General features: G+C 44.5%; 1 protein-coding gene across 4 annotated transcripts in view; it reads right to left on the bottom strand.

Moving 5' to 3' along the window:
- Positions 1-17,928, bottom strand: part of Mrap2 (melanocortin 2 receptor accessory protein 2) — a 46,558-nt gene extending 28,630 nt beyond the window's left edge. Inside the window, exons 1-2 of one of the 4 annotated variants that reach the window (XM_013510708.1) lie at positions 17,630-17,928; positions 17,376-17,452 (exon numbers count right to left, since the gene is read on the bottom strand). The gene's annotated coding sequence lies outside the window, so the exon portion shown is untranslated. The remainder of the gene's footprint in view (positions 1-17,375; positions 17,453-17,629) is intronic. The other 3 variants (XM_005377696.1, XM_005377694.2, XM_005377693.2) reach the window with 3 other exon arrangements.
- Between the last annotated feature and the right edge of the window lie 493 nt (positions 17,929-18,421).

Genomic DNA, 18,421 nt, shown 5'->3' with positions numbered 1-18,421 from the left:
CAGTCAATCATTGAGACACAGCAGAACTGTGCTAAATTAATCCATAGAATAAGAAACCATGTGTCTTGGTTACCTTTCTCTCATTGCTGAGACAAAATACCTGACACCCAAAATTAAGGAAGGAAAGGTTTACTTTGCTCAGTTTGTGGAGGTTTCAGTCCATACTTGGCTGGCTCCAAGGCAGAGTGGCACATGGCAGAAAGCAACTGTTCATAGCAGCAGAAAACGGCAAGAGCAACTAGAGCACAAGGGGAAGAGCAGCGGTAAGCAGGCTCTTTCCCTCCCTTACATTATATGCAAACTACCTGCCTCGGGGCAGATGTATCACTCACACCAATGAATCAATCATAAACTCTAGAAGCCTGCCCCATGACTGCATGAGGCTTTCAGAGGACCTCCAGAACCAAACCATAATACCATGTTTCTTATTCAAGTTGACACCACAATTAACTATCATTCCTGTGTCTATGTACAGCCTTCAAGAGAAGGATGTTTATGTTTCTAAACATATGAAAAAGTTGAGTGTGGTAGTACACACCTGTAATCACAGCACTCTAGAAGGCTGAGGCTGGAGGATGGCAAATTCAAGCCCTTTCTGGGCAATTTAGTGACTTAGCAAGAGTCTGCCTCAAAATAAGAAATTTAAAAATGCCTGAGAAAGTCCCTCAGTTTGATCCCCAGTACTAGAAAAAAAAAAAAAAGGATGGTATCTTGTGACACTGAACATTGTATAAAATTCAAATATCAGTGTCAATAAGAAAGGCTTCTTTGCAACAGAGCCATCCATTCATCACTGTATTTTCTATGGCTTCTTTAGCATTATAATAGCAAAGATGAGTAGTTGCAACAGACATGGGATGGCCCAAAAACCATAAAATACTTCCTAGTGTTTTACAAAAAATGTGCTTGCTAACCTCTGTTATATACCCATGAAAAGAATTACCTGAGATTTCGTTTTTCCACTAGGAAAATAAAGACAACAATACCTACATAATGGAGATGCTGCAAAAAACTAAATGCAATGTTGCACAAAAAGACTCAGGTTATGATAAGTAAATAGTAGCCAGCACTGCTATGATTAGCTAAGACAGGCTGAACTGCGACAGAAAAGCCTAGGTTTGTCCTGCCAGATGCTTGGTACCAACTGCCCAGTTGCCCAATTCCTATCAAATTTACCATGTGGTTATTTGGTCTCTGTGAGTAAAATTATAATGAAAATATATTGGTCCAGGTTGTTTAAAAGCCATGAGATCAACATTTATATCCTGGGATTCATGCAACTCTAACATATTTGTGAATTGATCAATTTCACTTGAATGGAAAGTAAGATAAAGTCTGAATTAATAATTCCCTTTTAAAGGAAAATAAGATAAAATCTGGTGTGATTGTATTATTTACATTGGAAATCAATATTCTAGCCAGTGAAATGAGCAGCACAAAAGGAGGCACCAGGCTTTGTGTAGAAAAGAAAAATAATGGGAAGTACATAGAACAAAGATCAGACAGGGAGTGTTTTCTGTCCTCCCTGAAAATAGCACGGCTCAGACAGCAAAGCTGCTTTCCCCTTCCACACATTCGCACACGCAGAGACCCCTCCACCCCCGCGGCTGCCAAGGTTCACAGGACCTGCAGCTCTTCCTGCTGTTCTCCTAGGGCAGAAAGCAGCAGTAACACCACCCTCATAGAGCCAGCCAGGGACTGGTGAACAAAGTATGTTCACATCAGAGTCAGCTGTGAGCAACACTGACCACCTTCCTACCATACAGAGAGTGCTTTTTCATTTCTTCTTATTTTCTTCTGCATACTATTCTTTTTCATCTAAATAAACCATCCCAGGATATACTATTAAATTGCACTACCAAAAGGGTTGAAAGTTCCATGTGCCAACGTTCTGAAAGTGGACAGCCACGTTGAGAGATGTGCAAAATTCTGGCAGATAAATGGAGACAGAAAGCCCCCCAAGGTCCTGGAGAAATGCAGGATGGAATATTAACCCGCCCCTCCCCAGGAAGCTGCCATCTTGGTAGCCTTCACATAAAAGGAAGGGCTTCTGTTTCTTACTGGCTGTTTCTTTCTGGTTCTTACATCCCAAAGATGGGTTTGGAGGATGGAACTTCTGTCCTCGCCTTTAAAACAGGCATCTAGTGCCCTTGAAAAAGTCCACAAGGCAATATTTTTTTCATCCAAGTCTCAAGTTAGTCAGCTAAGGCATCAGATGCCCAAGGACAAACAACAAATAGAAGGTTATAGTGAGGCAGCATTTTGTATCATGCCCTTTACTGATACCAGGGGTTGTGTCTCTGAGCTTTGCTGAAACATAAACTAGACAGAAACTGCCAACATGTCTGGGTAGCTGCCTCCAGAGTCTGATCTCATCACAGTAAAGTGCATCTGGCAGCTCTGGCTCTGGAGCAGTGAGGGCGGTCTGACATCAACGCTCACTCAACGGGGTGCTAAAAGCTGGCAGCTGCTCTATTGAGCTCTACAAACAGGAAATAGCAGGGCTCTGCAGGCAGCTGCCCCCTGCGCCCTGCTGCTCCTAAACATGGCATGCATCCCCGCCAAGATGTCTTCAGTGTCAGATTTTTCTATAATATCAGAGTCATTAAATAACTTCTATGGCAGGAAACACATCCTAAACAAGCTTCCTGGAGCAGCAGCAGCAACAGCAGCAGAAATTGCTCTTTTGAGGAGCCACAAGTACTGTTGCCAGCAAAAAGCAATAATAAAAATTACAATTGCATCTGAAAGCAACACCTGAAAGGGAAGTTACCTTCCCACATGTGCTTGGGGCAGTATGAGCCCGGCTCACCCGCTGATGGAGGCTTTGGGGCTGCAAACCCAGGCAGTTAAGGGTTGCTTAGCAGATCCCAGACATCCTTCCCTCAACCATCACCCTTCCTCTCACCCACATTCCAGCACTTTCATCCTCTCTTCTGACTGTTCAACCTTTCTTCCTCCGAGCCAAGTTCCCATACCACTCCTGAGCACTCTTCCATCTTATACACAAAAGCAAGCGACTCTCTCCACTGGCCTGATGTACACAGATGTGGATATGAATAAAGATGTGGAGTGAATAAAGGCGCTGCATCATGGCGTTGATAAGATGACATGCACACCCCTGAGGCTGTTACTGTGGAGTGGGACAAGCTGTAATTCAGCGCTGGGGATCAGTATCAGCAGAGAAGCTTTTCAAGGGATGACCAACGCAGCCATGGGACTAGCACATTAAAGAAAGGTCCAAGAGGTACCCAGAAACAATGAAAACCGAGTATGTACTCACTTATGCAAACACACACACACACACAATGGTGTAGCCAGAAAGGCATTTGAGAAGCTCTTGGCCAATGTGACTGATCCATAGACGCACAGTGCCCAGCTTGTACAGAAGAAGACCAAATGGCCCACTCAGATTTGAAATCAGAGTTCCTTTGCAATGACTCTCCCTCTCCCTCTCCCTCTCCCTCTCCCTCCCTCTCCTTCTCTCTCCTTCCCTCTCTCCCTTCTCTCTCCCTCTTTCTCTCTCAAAGTAGGCTCACCACCAGGACCACCAACCTCAGTTCCAGCCTCATTAGTTACCTGCTTTTTTTCTTTCTTCCTCCTATTTTCAGAAACAGCTGTCTCTAGCACAACACAGAGAAGTTACCCCTTGACTTATCACCTGTGATCTTTTCCAGCAAAGACACATGAGAAACCAAAGTCCCACCAAACTGTACTTCAGTAGCCCCCAGCCTAAGGGCAGAACTTTAGAGTCACAACTTCGGCAGCTTAATTCCTTCACTTCACAGAGGCAGGATCAGACACATGAGCCAAATCTGCGTGTGCACGCTGCTTACCAGTGTTTAGGTAGGTAGGTGCACATGCAGAACATGTGACTATAAAGATATGAGTCTGGTTCCTACTTAGACCAGAACCAGCATCTCCTTACGGCAACAAGCATCAGCAAGGAATCACGCTTGACCTCCCGAGTGAGAGCCCACAGTTTCCCCCCGGAGCAGTACTCACATTATGCCGACGGGTCTCCTTCTCCAGCTCACATGGTCACCGTTACTGGTCCCACCTCCCACTTACACTTCCCATTCTCACTCCTAAGTCTGCTGATTCCTTTTGTTAAAAAGAAAAACCTTAGCTAAGTTAAACTTAACAGGACTTTCAGATAACCATGATTTGTGACTCAGCTCTCAGAGCCAGGTGCTAAGCACTGCAGCCTCCAGGGGAGCCAGGCAACCTGTACGGACAGAAAGCGGAAGAGAGAGATCCAAAAGAGACCATAATGTTAAGTGAAATAAGTCAAACACAGAAGCTGAAATACTACATGGTTTCTCTTATATCAGAACCCAAAATAGGGGCTGGGGATTTAGCTCAACTGCACAGCGCCTGTCTGGCAAGTGCAAGGTCGTGAGTTCGATTCCCAGTACCAGAAAAAAACAAAAACGAAAACAAAACCAAACGAACAGAACCTAAAATATAAATATGGAGGAAAATAAAAGATAGATAATAGAAAATAGGGAGGTAGATCTTTTGCAAAAAGGAAGGGGAGCAAGGAAGGAAGAGAGAAGGAGACAAAAAAAAAATTAAGACATGTGATAGACGTGTACCAAGTCCCCAGGATGAAAGTAATAAGAAGGCAGAAGCGAGGTACCGAGATAGCTCAGTGCGCATCAGCGTAGTGTCTGGCCTTATCTGAATCGGATGGCTGCCTGCGAACAACCAAACGGCAGCTCAGCCGCTGACTGACTGAGGCTCAGCTACTGTCACAAGAGCAGCCCCCCTAAATTAGGCTTTCCATTAGTTCACGTATTAAGTTAGGCTGCAATTCATTCCACGGGGACTCCAACGTGGAGGCTCCCCCAGCAAACATTTAGTTTACCACGTTTCTGTGAACCCATTTTAAGTCAGCAACTCCTTTCCCAGGATGTAGATTCTTCTCTCTTCGCATCAGAGGTCATGTTTCCAGGACTTTGGAGTCTTCATCTGACTACTGTCCAGGTGGATATCCTTTCTCCATCCACTCGTGGCTTGAAGAGGACAAGCCGCTCGGACCTCATAAATCAATTCCTTTGGTCATGCCCCATGCAGCTACATAGTAGTAAACATGCTAAAAGGTAATTTTTCAAGTTAGCACTGCCTGGCTCTTTAGTATTCCCAAGTTCAATCCACAAAATGTTAACCAGCTCAGGTCTTAGATACTGGAACATCATAATTGTCCTTGAGTTTTGGAGATACTTTTGGAGATGCTAACAGATCTTTCTAACACATCGTATTACAGGTTAGGAGAGGACTGCCTTGGCCAACTCTCCCGTGCCCTTCCCTTTTCCTTTGGCCTGCTTTTCAGTAAACACCATCCAGGCAGAGCTGTCCTCCGCTTTGTTCCTTGATGGACTTCCAGCAATTACATGTCACAGTTTCAGTGTCGATGTCCCGGAGAATTCATATCCAGTGGTACCTTGGTTCACAAATGCTTCTTTTCAGGAACAATTTGGTTCACAAACCGAAATATTTGGCAAAATTTTGCTCCTATTTGTGAACCCTGCATTGGGTGAGAAACATGACCACAGCCATCTTCCCTGCACAAACATGAGCATGGCCGTCTTCCCTCAGAATCATGTAATGAACTAAGTTTGGGATGCAAGATACTACTGTATTGGAACCTGATACCCCCATGTGATTGTATTAAGTTTGGGTTCCTTTATTATGTCATGAGAGCTCAACGTTCAAGAATGTGATGGGCGCCCTTATAAAAGAAGCTCAGATAAATTCCCTTGTCCTCCACCACCATGTAGAGACACTGCAACACGGTGCTATCTATGAAGCAGATATCCACAGCCAGACACTGAATCTGCTGGTGCCTGGATCTTGGGTTTTCTAGATTCCAGAACTGTGAGCAATAATTATTGTCTGAGGTATTTTATTTTAGCAGCATAAACAGACCAAATCACTGCACAAGTCTTGGGTCATAGCAGATATGCAATTAATAAGCCACCAAATTATCTTCTTCTGCTTCTCTCTCTCCAGCCTGAGCCTGAGAGCAGCAGCGGTCTCTATTCTGACAGTGACCTTCAGCTGGACATCAAGAAGAACACCACACCCACAAGGGATAAAACTCCTGAAAGATGATACAAAAACTCCTCCTGGGGAGGTGTTCTTCAGGCGAGGCATGGGCTGAGACGCTCAGGAGGGCTGCAGACACACTGTCCCCAGGCAGGTGAGGGGTCACTGCACCTTGGCCTGCAGGTCCAGGGAGCTAGACCCTCAGTTTTCCAGGTGAGAAGCCCTGTACAGATGGAGTCACACTGCCCAAGCATAGAGAATGACATAACTAGAACATTCATTCATTGATTTACAATAAACAATACAATAGCAAGCAAATCAGGGCACATGTTTTACACTATGTGAAAACAACGGCTAAGGTGAGAAGGTCAACTGGTGAATGTGGAATCAGGACAGGGGAGTTAGGCAACACCCTCTCTGGCTACTGCATGTGTCGTTACGCTACTTGTCTTGTATCTGACTCCAATATCTTGCTGCCACCACAAATCTGGGGCCCCTATCATAGAAAAATCCTAGCTTAACTCCTGCCTCTGTCCTTGTTTTTCTTTATCTGATCTTTAAAAATTCTAGGCCTGCTGAGGGCACAAGCAGAATCCCAAGCCAACAACTCTACTACAGCAGGGCTTGCCAGGTTTCCATGACAGTTTAATTTTGCTTTATTCCTGATCCTTCAGTAAAAGCATGTTTGACATGATTAAAGGCAAAGAACCAGCACCAAAAAAGCAATGCTTCGTGAGGAGATAGCACTTCAAATCCATCAGGAGGGCTATCTTCAAAAGTCAGGAAAAAAGAATGCTAGCAAATTTGTGGGCAAATGGACCCTCATGGTGTAGCAGCTACAGAAGACAGTGTAGGGGATCCTCAACTTAAACATAGAATTACTACATGACCCAGCAACCCCACTTCTGAAAATGTACCCAAAAGAACCCAAATCAGAGACTCAAAAAGATACTTGTACACCAAAAGAATAGCATTATGTACAACAGGCAAAAGTAGAAACAACCCAAGGGTCCTCTTAGGATGAATGGATAAACAACATCTGTGTATACAAATCTAGTGGAATATTATTAATCCTTGGAAAAGACTGAAGTCCCAAACATGGATGAACTTTGAAAACATTATGCTAAGTGACATAAACCAGACATAAAGGGGAAAATATTATATTGTTCCACTTATATGAGGTACTTGGAATAGTCAAGTTCTAAGAGGTGGAAAGTAGAACAGTGGTAGGAGGGGTTGAGGGTTCTGAGACATAAGGGAGTGATTATATAATATATACAAAGTTTCAGTCTGAGAAAATGAAGAAGTTCTGGAGATTTCTCCAGCCTGGGAGGAACACCCTTCTCCAACCAGTTCAGTCAAGAAAAGCTGGGAGTATCTGTGCTGGAAACACACGACTGCCTCCCAAATTCTCTTTTTTTTTTTGTAAGTTTCACCTTCTGTTGTCCTTCACTGTCATTAGCCCAGTTCATTTCAGAACTCTGTAACAAATTATTCCAAACCCCACTGTGCATAAATACCACATTTTCTTTATCCATTCATATGGAGATGGGCATTTAGGCTGTTTCCAAGATCTAGCTATTATAAGTTGTCCTGCTATAAACATGGACATGCTAGTATCCTTGTAACATGATGACTTTAACTCTTTTGGGAAGACACCTAGAAGAAGGATCGCTAGATCAAATGGAATGTCTATTTTTTAACTTCTTGAGGAATCTCCATTCTGATTTCCATATTAGTTATAGTAGTTTACATTCCCACCAACAACATAGAAAGGTTTCTTTTTCGCCTAGTTTCTTATACTACTCTGCCATAAAGAAAAATAAACTTGAGGCATTCATAAGCTAGTGGATGCAATTTGAGAACATAAAGTTAAGTGAAATAAGTTAAATGTAAACTTGAATATCACATGATTCCCCTCTCTCTCTCTCTCTCTCTCTCTCAAAATAATAGATAAATAGGAAATAGGGAGAAGTTCAAATAACTCCCCAAATTATCTATTCTGTTGTTTCAAATCTGTTTCATTTATACTACTAGTTTCTTTTGTTCATTGAAAAAGAAAGTTTTGTCCTTTTATTTGTTCCTTCCTTCTTTCTTTCTTTCTTTTAGTTGTTTTTGTTTGTTTGTTTGTTTTGGGTTTTTGTTTGTTTTTGTTTTTTTTTTTTTGGTATTGGGAATCAAACTCAGGACCTTGTACTTGCCAGGCAGGTGCTTATGCCATTGAGCTATACCCCCGGCTTGTTCCTTCTTTGTAAGAGAAAGTCTTTTTGTTTATGACTTGTACTCTGAGTAACATTTTGATCATTCTTATAAGATCATGATACAGGGGCTGGGGATTTAGCTCAGTGGCAAAGCGCCTGCCTGGCAAGCACAAGGTTATGAGTTTGGTTCCCGGTACCAGAGAAAAACCAAAAAAAAAAAAGATCATGATACACAGTATATTAACCATTGTTGCTCTTGTGATGAAATGTTTCATTTCTTCATAGAGGTAAGAAGAGTGTTTTTTTACATTTTATTTTTTAATATCTCCTTGTATTATTTTAAAAGAAGAAAAAAAAATTAAATTAATCTAAGCTAGAAGATCCCTCCCAGGAATAACATTTTAAAGTTAGTGGCTTCCTAATGCCAAAGAGGAAGCACCTTTACCTCAGTAAATTGGCCTCCTTGTTGGGAATGTTTCCTGGAGACCAGCTGGACTTTGCAAACCTGGCTTGGCATTTTGATTTTGTCAAATAAGCCATTTTTTTTAAAAAAACAACTCTCATTAACAATTACCATTTTATAGGTGAAATGTCATCGTAGGCACCCTGCGAGGGGGAGAGATACATTTCACAATGAAGGCAGCTGTCTCCCAGAGGTGAGCTGCAGCTGGCATCAGTATTATCACAGCATCCAGGCACTCGCCTGTGGACCTGCACTACCTTGCCTGTGCTCACTACATTCACGACAGTTACTGTTACAGCTGAAATAGATATCTCCTCTCCCTAAAGATCAGACTACCTCTCCCTGAACCTTCACACTGATTTATACAGGTGCTACTCTAAAGCATCATGGCCCAGCAAAAGAAAATTTTAAAATTCGACCATCTTCACAATGCTAGGGAACTTGCTACACTTTAAATTTTAAGTAGTGGAGTTTTTGAAACATGGGACACAGTAAGACTTTGGAGAATAAGACTAGCCATATCTTTAAGCACTGTGAAGATGGCTTCCCAAGCGAGCCTACCCTGTATGGCTCACTCATGGTGTCTGTCTCCAAAAAGCACACACCATTCTTTATAAGCCTGAGCTAAATCATCCTTTTTGTCAAGGAAAAAAAAAAAAAAAAAAAAGGAGAGGGACTAGTCTTTCCATCTCTGTTCCACAGAAATATAAATTAAAGCACTGATTTATTTAACAGCTTGAGATGAGCAACAGGAAACCTCACTTTTCTAATGGTCTTCTTGCCCTCCTTTCCCTGGGGTTCTGCAACCAGGATGCCTGTCTTTCTAGTTTCTGCTCCAAGCCCACCCATAGACACCTCGGTAAGATGACTGATGACAAATACCCGGATGGAGTGGGCAAACTGGGGTCCACTCAGCTTACAGGGAGGGCCCAGCCAGAAGAGTTAGGGAGGGGCATGGTAAAGCAAGGAGCTAAAAGCAGGTTCCTCACCTTAGGTGAGGATGCCAAGTAGGTCTGAGGATGCCAACTAGAACCCCAAGTCTCCAAACATACTTTGTTCATCCTCCTGAAGCATCAATTTTACAAGTAACCTAGAGGATTACTATCTATGCTATATTAATAGTAGAGGTATGTGACAGTAAGCATTCATGATAAACATATACTATTCTTGCTTCTACCACTCTAACCTCTGCTTTATTCTCCCAGGAATATCATTACTGCTCTTCTCCCATTGGGCTAATTTAGGAAAATTTAAAAATTTTAAAGTGCTAGTTGGACTGTACGCTGTTTGTATGATACGGTTTCTAGATTTTTATCTTAAATGTCTGCTCCCCCCTTCCCTCTTCTTTCCTTTTAGCCAAGGTAGAGGTATATTTTCTGAAGAATGTAAACAAGGGTTGTAGAAAACCAGCTATGGTTTACAATCATGGCCCCTCACTCATCTAAGTTCTGCTCCTTGATTCTCCAGGCGAGGAGCCCCAGCCCACTCACTGGTCCACGGCCTCTGCAGGCCTGGGCCGCACAGCGGGAGATGAGGGGTAGGAGGGCAGCCAGGATCTGCACTCACAGTCGCTGCCGTTGCCTGCGTTACTGCCTGGTCATTGCCTCCAGCCAGGTCAGAGGCTGCCTTAGATTCTCCCGGGGCGGAGCTGGTACACCTATGGCACACAGGTTACTTGTTTTTCTTTTAACACAAAAGATGTTCATATATAAGTTGTTTTTTCCAAACTAAAATCTCAGTACTCAGGTTTAACTGTGGTGTTGGTACTTTGTGATAAGTAAATGGGTTTTGGGTTGCAGGTTGGGCACTGTTTCTAAAAAGTTCACCATCACTGTCCTAGGACCTTGAACCCTAATGTGAACCATGCGTACTTACAAACCAGCAAAAGAAAAAAAAATCTGTGGCAGAATTGTCTTCCATGAATCTGCTCCCTAGGGTCCAAAAGGTTGGTGAGCACACTCATTGGCAACACCAGGGCAATCAGCAAAACCAAGCCAGGTCCTGGCAGGGGCACACAGGTATGACCAGCAAGCCCAGGCCCCTGTGCAGGTACACGTGCAGGCCCAGGTGAGACGAGCAGCGCGCAAGTCTGAAGTAGCAGTGAGGAACCAGCATTTGGTAAGATACGGGGACCAGGGTTGAGCTTCCGCACATAGACGAGCAGAACAGAGGTAGGTGGGTCCTCCACTTTGTATCAAAGGGCTCTGGACAACTCCAACAGAAGACCAGCCCCAGCCCCGACATCCAGAGGCCGAGATCAGCTCCGTACCCGGCACAGAGCCCCCAGCAAACTTGGCTGGAGTACACAGCACACTTCTGGGATCTCTCTTGGACACTAGCACAGAACTGTGAGCACCAGAGGAATTTTACTGCTTTTATTCTCCCTTGTTTGTCTGATTGCTGTCCTTTTCCTGTCTGGTTGGGTTTTGTCTTGTTTTGGTTTGTATTTTGTGGTCATTTTTGTTTGAGTTTTTTTTTTCTTTCCTCCTGTTTTTCTGGTCTCTCTTTTTTTCCTTTCTTCTCTTCCTTTTTTTTTTTCTCACAGTTTAGGTTCCTTATCTTTCTTTTTTGTTTTCTTCTGCTGAACCTCTTTCTCTCTTTTCTAAACTGCCTCTGGGATTTATGATACTTTCATGTGAGTAAACACTGTCTCTTTCCTTTCTGATCCATTTCAATACTCCTTCACTTTATCTTTCATTCTTTCTCTCCTGGCTCCTCCAGTTTCCCAAAACTCAGGTGATCATCCTTTGACCTCCAGCCTTGATTCTACTCTACTTGACCTCATTCATCATTTTATCTTGTCCCCTACCCATCGTAAACCACACTCCACACACAACAGGGTAAAATCCCACTAAGGGGAAAATCACTGCATATAAGTAAGTACATTGTATATGCTGGGCTTTGTATAACTTTAGAATTTGTGTCTGTGGTTAAAGGTTAAGGTTAATAGTTACCACAGTTTGTTAGTAGCTAAGCTATACTTGAAACTATTGTTACTGCTAACTGTACTACTTCAGCCAGGATGTCATACGTGTTTAATTAGTTTTTCTCCTTTGTATGATAACACTGCGATTGTATGGGGTCATAATCATCACATTAGTCCAGTACCAAAGGACTGGGTGCTAAGCCAAATGGTAACTTTTCATCCTTAACAAATTGGGAAGGTAGGCTCTTGGGATAGACGTAAAGAACCACCTATATCTAGAAAACATCCTTGAAGAACAGACATCTCCTAGGGAAGATGATACTAATAATAAAGCTATCTACCATAACTAATAAGCAAACATCAACACAGAAAATAAAATAAAAAAGAGAACACGGAAAATGACAAGATGCAGAAGCAAAATGCAACCCCAGACCCCCAGCCCACCCAGGACAAGCCCGGAGCACAATGAGATAGAGGAAATTGGAAGCCAAATACTGGAACTTTCTGCAATGATAGCAACAGAAGTGAAAAAACAAGTGGAAAAGGCTATAGAAAAAAATAATCTCCCAGGTACAGAAAGAAATGATGCTCCAAATGAAAGCTATTAGAGTAGACACAGATAAAAGGATAGAAGAACTTAGAAAATGATGGAAACCACAAATGCCCAACATAAGAAAGACATGGAATCCATGCAACAGATCCAAACAGAAATCCAAGAAATTAAAACCTCCACTGAGCAACAATTAGACCTAGGTTTTTGACTTCCGCAGATATCATAAAGAATTCTCAATTTCTGCTTCTTTGCTTCATATCTCAACAATATTATAATGTACGGAAAAATCATATTTGTGAAGAAAAGGAAGTAAAAACACATACTGTTCCCCTCTTTCAGACATAAGTAAGCACTTTTCATACTCCAATCCAAAAAAAGAAGTTATTTCACTTTCCAATATAAGCCAACTTGACACGACATGACCATCTTATCTGGGAGTTGGTCTCTAAAGCAATAAAATCCTTTTTTTTTTGGTACTGGGAATCAAACTTAGGACCTTGTACTTGCTAGGCAGGTGCTTGTGCCACTGAGCTATATCCCCAGCTCAATAATAAAATCTTGAACATGCCCCACTCCTTAAAAGAAGAAAACAAATCCCTGATTGTTTGCTATGCTACTATCTGAATATAATTCACAAGTTTTGGGAAATGAAATCATGCAAGAAAGTTCAACCACGAACAACAGGCTAATGTACACTCACAGTGCTGGTAATTTTGTGCAGTATTCTCCATTAAGTACTTCTGAAATTTTATTTGAACCAGTCTTCTGAAGCAGCACTTCCTTGCACACCGGGCAAATGTTTTCTTTCCTAACTGCTTCTGCCTCTGAATCTTTATTTGTCAGAAGCAACTATGACACCAAGCAAATAAATTGCTACTATTTATTATTTTACTCCAAGCATAACTAGCCCATACTCTAAACTGGCAGTGCTGTCAGGGTCTGATCAAAATTATATTTTATTTTTGTTTTCTATCATCTCTTCAAATGTATCCAAGGGATTTATCTTCCCTGTCCTCACAGGAATACTGGAGCAGTTGCCATAACTTTACTATTTATATAATCACTTCAGAGACCTAAAATAATTAAAATGGACCTGACCTGGTTGTAACAATGACATCTGCCCTATCTTGCTAGGGTCCTGCTTCAAGTTGCCTCCTGCTGGTGGTGGAGGAGGCTGGCTTCTTTCTTCACCATGCACTCTCCTGCTAGCCCGTTTCTCACCCCTCCAAGATCAAAGCAGCAAAAGGAGTCTGCGCACTCTCTTTATGAGTGTCTGAGTGGTGCTCGCCTGTCTCCTGCTGGCTTCCATTCTTTGTCTCTGGATTTTTAGAAACCAGCTGCTGGAGTACCCCCACCTTTAGCTAGCTCTCTCTCCTTTTGTGATCCTACCTGGGCCTTCAAGAAAGCGTCAGGCATCTTTTTGCCCACCAAACTTAGGGAAAGCGGGTGATGAAGCTGCCCAAGCCTCCCAGTGAGCCCCAAATGCAGGTGGGAGACACATGTGCACCTCAATTCACAATCCTTTAAAAGTCCCTCTCACTAGCACTAGGCTTATGATAAAGTGCCAGCAGACGTCTCTCAGACATCTTCCAACAAGACTCAGGCCCCACCTTCCACAGTACTCACCACTGAAACCTGCCTTTGCATGCTACCCTCTACCGATACCCCTGAGATGCACCCCCCAGCCTAACTTCTCAGATTCTTGAAGTGGCCAATGGATTCACAAGTTTCCAGAATATCCTCAAATATCTACACCAATGTTTCTACTCCGTAGTCCCAGCGCTTTCCTTTGGAAATCCACAGAACTTGAAAGTGTGCCTTAGTCAAGACTTAAATTTAGTACCCTGTTTTATCTCACACACACACACACACACACACACACACAAATGTTTAGGATAGACAATTTCCAATTAAAGTTCATTTTTACACAGATTTCTAATGAAAGTGGGGAACTGGAACATTCTGAGGGCTCTCAGGAACATCATGTTCAACACACACACACACACCCAGTGGTGACTCCGACCTCTCCACAGTTCTAAAACATCATCCATCACTGGCCTGACTTCCGGGAACAGAAGTCCTAATTCCACTACTGGGAACAAACCCACTTCCTGCTCTTCAACGATCTAGGACTGTTTTCTTGAACCTGGCCAAGGGCTTTCTCTGCCAGCTTAACACTCCTTGTTCTTCATTTAGCTTAATTCCAGGCCCTTGCTGTCCAGGCCACTTCACCCTGGATAACCTGAAGGTGGGCCCTGTCCTTTATAGATGTGGGGCCCAGGATGAAGTACAGGGTAGAGTGGACTCTGGGTTCTTTCGATCCAAACATCACAGGGAGGATACAGATGGTGGTGGCCAGAGCGCAGGTTCTATTTTGAGCTCTATTTATTAGCTATGTGACCACAGGAAAGTTATTTCTTTTTCCCTTTGTTTTTTCATCTGTTAAATGGGAATGATGATAATTGTATTCCCTACTTATGGGGTTGTCACAAGGGCTGATTTAAGGTTGCGAACACTCCTGCCTGTGCCTGACAGGCAGCAAGCCCCATATAAACATTTGTAAGGAAAGGCACGACCTTATCAATGAAATCCTCTGGGGCTCCTGAGCAGTTACATCTGGCAACGGTTCCCTCAGAGCTGGTGGGCTACTGAAATTCCAGGGTTTTTATTTTACATGAACTCCTGCTCAGTAAGGGTGCTTTATCTTTTACTGTTTGAATTTCCTCTTTGAACTTGAGTGCAGAAATAGACCTTTAACCTCACTGCAAGCCCAGCACTCTAGTATTGATATTCTCTTGTCTGGATATAATAATATGAGTCTCACAGTTTCTCCTCCCAGCTGTGTAGTTGCGGCAACTCTGATGGATGTCCCTTCTATGTCTTTATTTTTGTGAGTGATACAAACTAGAAGAGACGGGGACAAAGCCACCCTCTCCCCGTCCTTATTCTTAGGTTTAGCAAGCACCTGCTTAAAATGCCCCTGCAAAGACCAGGGGCATCTGCCAGGAATGGGAGGAGTCAGGGACTCCGACTTAGCTATGGAGCTCTGCTTTGGGGAACCTCTGTTGGTAAAACGGAAGTAACAGTCATCTTGCAGTGAGGGCCAAAGGGGACTGCGCATTAGGGACACCCAGCCGAGGTACTGTCGCCCTCGAGACATTAGAAAATCAAAAAGAAGAATTCAGAGCAGCCATTTCATGACCGTGTCACCAAATTCTCATTGGCGAAATGCATCCGCTTCTGGGATCCCGCAGAAAAGTGGAGAAGGAAGTTTACTCCGCGGAGGCCCTGAAGATGTCATTTGCAAAGTAGAAAATTAAATATCACTCCCACTGTAACCTTCTGGGGGTCAGCAGAGGAGTCTGAACCGCGGCAGCCAAAGCTAGGTATGCAGAAGCAGCAACATAGTCTCCGCACACTCACACATGCGCACATACACGTACACATGCGTACATACATGTGCGCATGCGCACACACGCAGCCTTCACAAAACAATACCCTTGCTTGCGCAATGTATTCTGATATTTTCTACGGAGTTTTATGTTTTAAAACACGAGTCACTAAACTTGTATCATTACCCTAATGAGTCACACTTACCTCACAGGTGAGGAGCAGTAAATGGAGCATGCCCAGTCTACAGCCCAGTAGACGGTTAGCATGTGAAATGATAGGAAACCGGTCAAGGGTAAAGGGCAACTGGGATGCGGGAAAAGAGAAGGGAAAGAAGGAGAAATTTTCTATGTATGTATATGCAGGATAGTTAACATGGTTGTTCTACTGTCTTCTGTTTCTTTGCTGAAAGAAAGTGTCAATGAGTCCTTGATTGATTAATACTGCATGTCTCTATCTGTTTTCATGAGAAACCACTTTGAAGATATCAATATGTAATACAACAAGCATTGTTAATTTCCTACCACTTTGTCTGTAACTCTGTATTGTCTGTACTGTTCTTTTGCTATTTTGTAAAATGTTGTCTGTCTGTTAATGTTTTCCTCCTTTTATTTAAAAAAAAAAAAAGAAGAAGTTAGTCTGGCAAAAAATTGTTGTAAAGGCTGTCCTGGCTGCCTGTGAGCTTCTGTTGTGAAGAGTTTGCTCGGGAACACTGCCAGGACTCTGCGCTTCTCTCCTCTGAGAGGTCCTCTAGCTCATCTCTCAGGTCTCCTGACTCTGTGGGCATCTCTCACACCCTTGCAAAGGTGACTTCTGTCTTCTTTTTTAATAACTGCTTTCACTGCTCGAGAGCGCTTGCCACCAGGTCCACAATCTGGTCGTTCCCAGCTTCAAGATCTCCTTACAGGTATTTAGGCAAAGCTTTCTCATTTTTAAAAAGAAAGGTAGCGGAGGCTGGGGATTTAGCTCAGCGGCAAAGCGCCTGCCTGGCAAGCGCAAGGTCGTGAGTTCGGTTCCCGGTACCGGAGAAAAACCGAAAAAAAAAACAAAACAAAACAAAAAGAAAGGCAGCAACTCTGCCTATCCCTTGTCATATCACCCAGTAACCTTCCTCCTCACGCAAAATTCGCGGAGGGCACGGGGCTTCCAGGGGCCTCTCCCCACCCCCACCTTCCCCGGCAGCCTCAGGCCTCTCTCCAGCACCTGTTCTTGGGGATGCACCCACCTGATCTACCCTGTCCTAGGCCAGACTCACAGCCCTGGCTTCCAGAACCCTCCTCCCACTGTCAACTGGGGGGGTCAGCGGGCAAAAGCTTTTTAGTATCTCAACCTTAATGTCTTCACTTGCACACTGGAAATACTGCTACTTGCTTTTGGGGTTTTCGAAAGAATTAGTTTATGTGTGGAAGTTCCTGACTCATGCCTGAAGTGGCATGGCCATGTTCCTGCGTTTGCTTTCAAAACGTCACTGGCAGTTTCCCTGGTGTCAGACGTAACGGACTGTAGTAATCTGACAGTCTGTGTCATCCGAAATGCTGCGGAAACCGCAGAGCCTGAAAAATAGGTTTCCAGTGAGGCTACTTTGCGAAGGCCTTCCTCAAATCATGACACGGAAAGGGAGGATGAAACCACGGTCTCCCAACCAACGGAACTGTCAAGTCAGGGCTCGCTCGGAAAACCCACCCACCGACGGGGCGCGCGCCAGGGCCACGGACCCCGCGTTTCGCGGGGCGCCCCGTGCCGGGGCCCCGCGGGCACACGCAGCCCCCGCGGCCAGGAAAGTTTGCTCACCTGCCGGCCAGGGCGTTGGAGGAAGCCCACCTTCGCCCGGGCGCCTGGCTCCCAGCTCTCCGGATGCTCTGGGCCGGCTGCAGGAAGGTTTAAACTTGGGCTGCCCGTCTCCCCACGCTCTTCCCCCGGGCACCCCCAAACCCTGTTCCTGCCCTCCCACCCCATGCGCTACCCACCCTCCACCCGCTAAACTGGAAACAAAATAAACAAAAAAACCCAACCAAACAAACAACCAAAAAAACAAACAAACAAACCCCAAAACAAAACCTAAAAACCACCGCCTGGGCCAGACCGTGCGCACTCCGCGCCCGGGTTACCGCGCGCTCGGCCGGCTCCGGGCCCTGCTCCGGGCGAGTCGCGCTGGGGCAGCGGCGCTGCGGGGACGGGGACGGGGACGGAGATCGGGACGGAGACGGAGACGCGCGCTCCCGACAGCAGGCGGAGGCGGCGCCGGGCGCGGGGCGCAGAGCCCGGCTGGAGCTCGGGAGACCCCTCCCAGCCCCACCGAGGACGCCGACCGCGAGCGGGAGTGCTCGGAAGAACCCTCGCCTGCTCACGCTGCTCTTGCGTTTGAATCAATCAGAACCTGCTACACAGCGCAGGGGGAAAATCATGTTATGTTTTGTTTTGTTTTCTTAACTCTCCCTGGCTTTGCAGCGGGTTAGGTTGCTCAGGCCAACTTTGGGCTCAGGGGAGAAGGAATGGAGCATCATGATTTGCACCTCCTAAAAATCCTAAAAATCCTCAGCTTTGGGTTCAAGTTCAGTAAGGTCTGCGTCCTCCATAATGTGCTGCTTAACACGAAGCTCAATTTCAGGGCCTCCTCCTGCCCACAGAGCAGGCGCCAGTGGTCAATCAAATGTCCTCCAAAGCAGGGCGCCAAAGGGGTAGGACCGGGCCAGCGTAGTTTCAGATTAATAGGCTTGGCTCCATCCTTCTCCCGTCCTGCAAATATTTACTGAGACTGTATTTCTTGCCAGATACTAAACACTGGGGACACAGCTTGCTAGAGCTTCTATCCACGACCATGAAATGTGAAAGGTTGG

The sequence above is a fragment of the Chinchilla lanigera genome, unplaced genomic scaffold, assembly GCF_000276665.1.
Source record: "Chinchilla lanigera isolate Chin_1 unplaced genomic scaffold, ChiLan1.0 scaffold00010, whole genome shotgun sequence".
Classification (NCBI taxonomy): Eukaryota; Metazoa; Chordata; class Mammalia; order Rodentia; family Chinchillidae; genus Chinchilla; species Chinchilla lanigera.
This window is presented reverse-complemented; position numbering and strand designations above follow the sequence as displayed.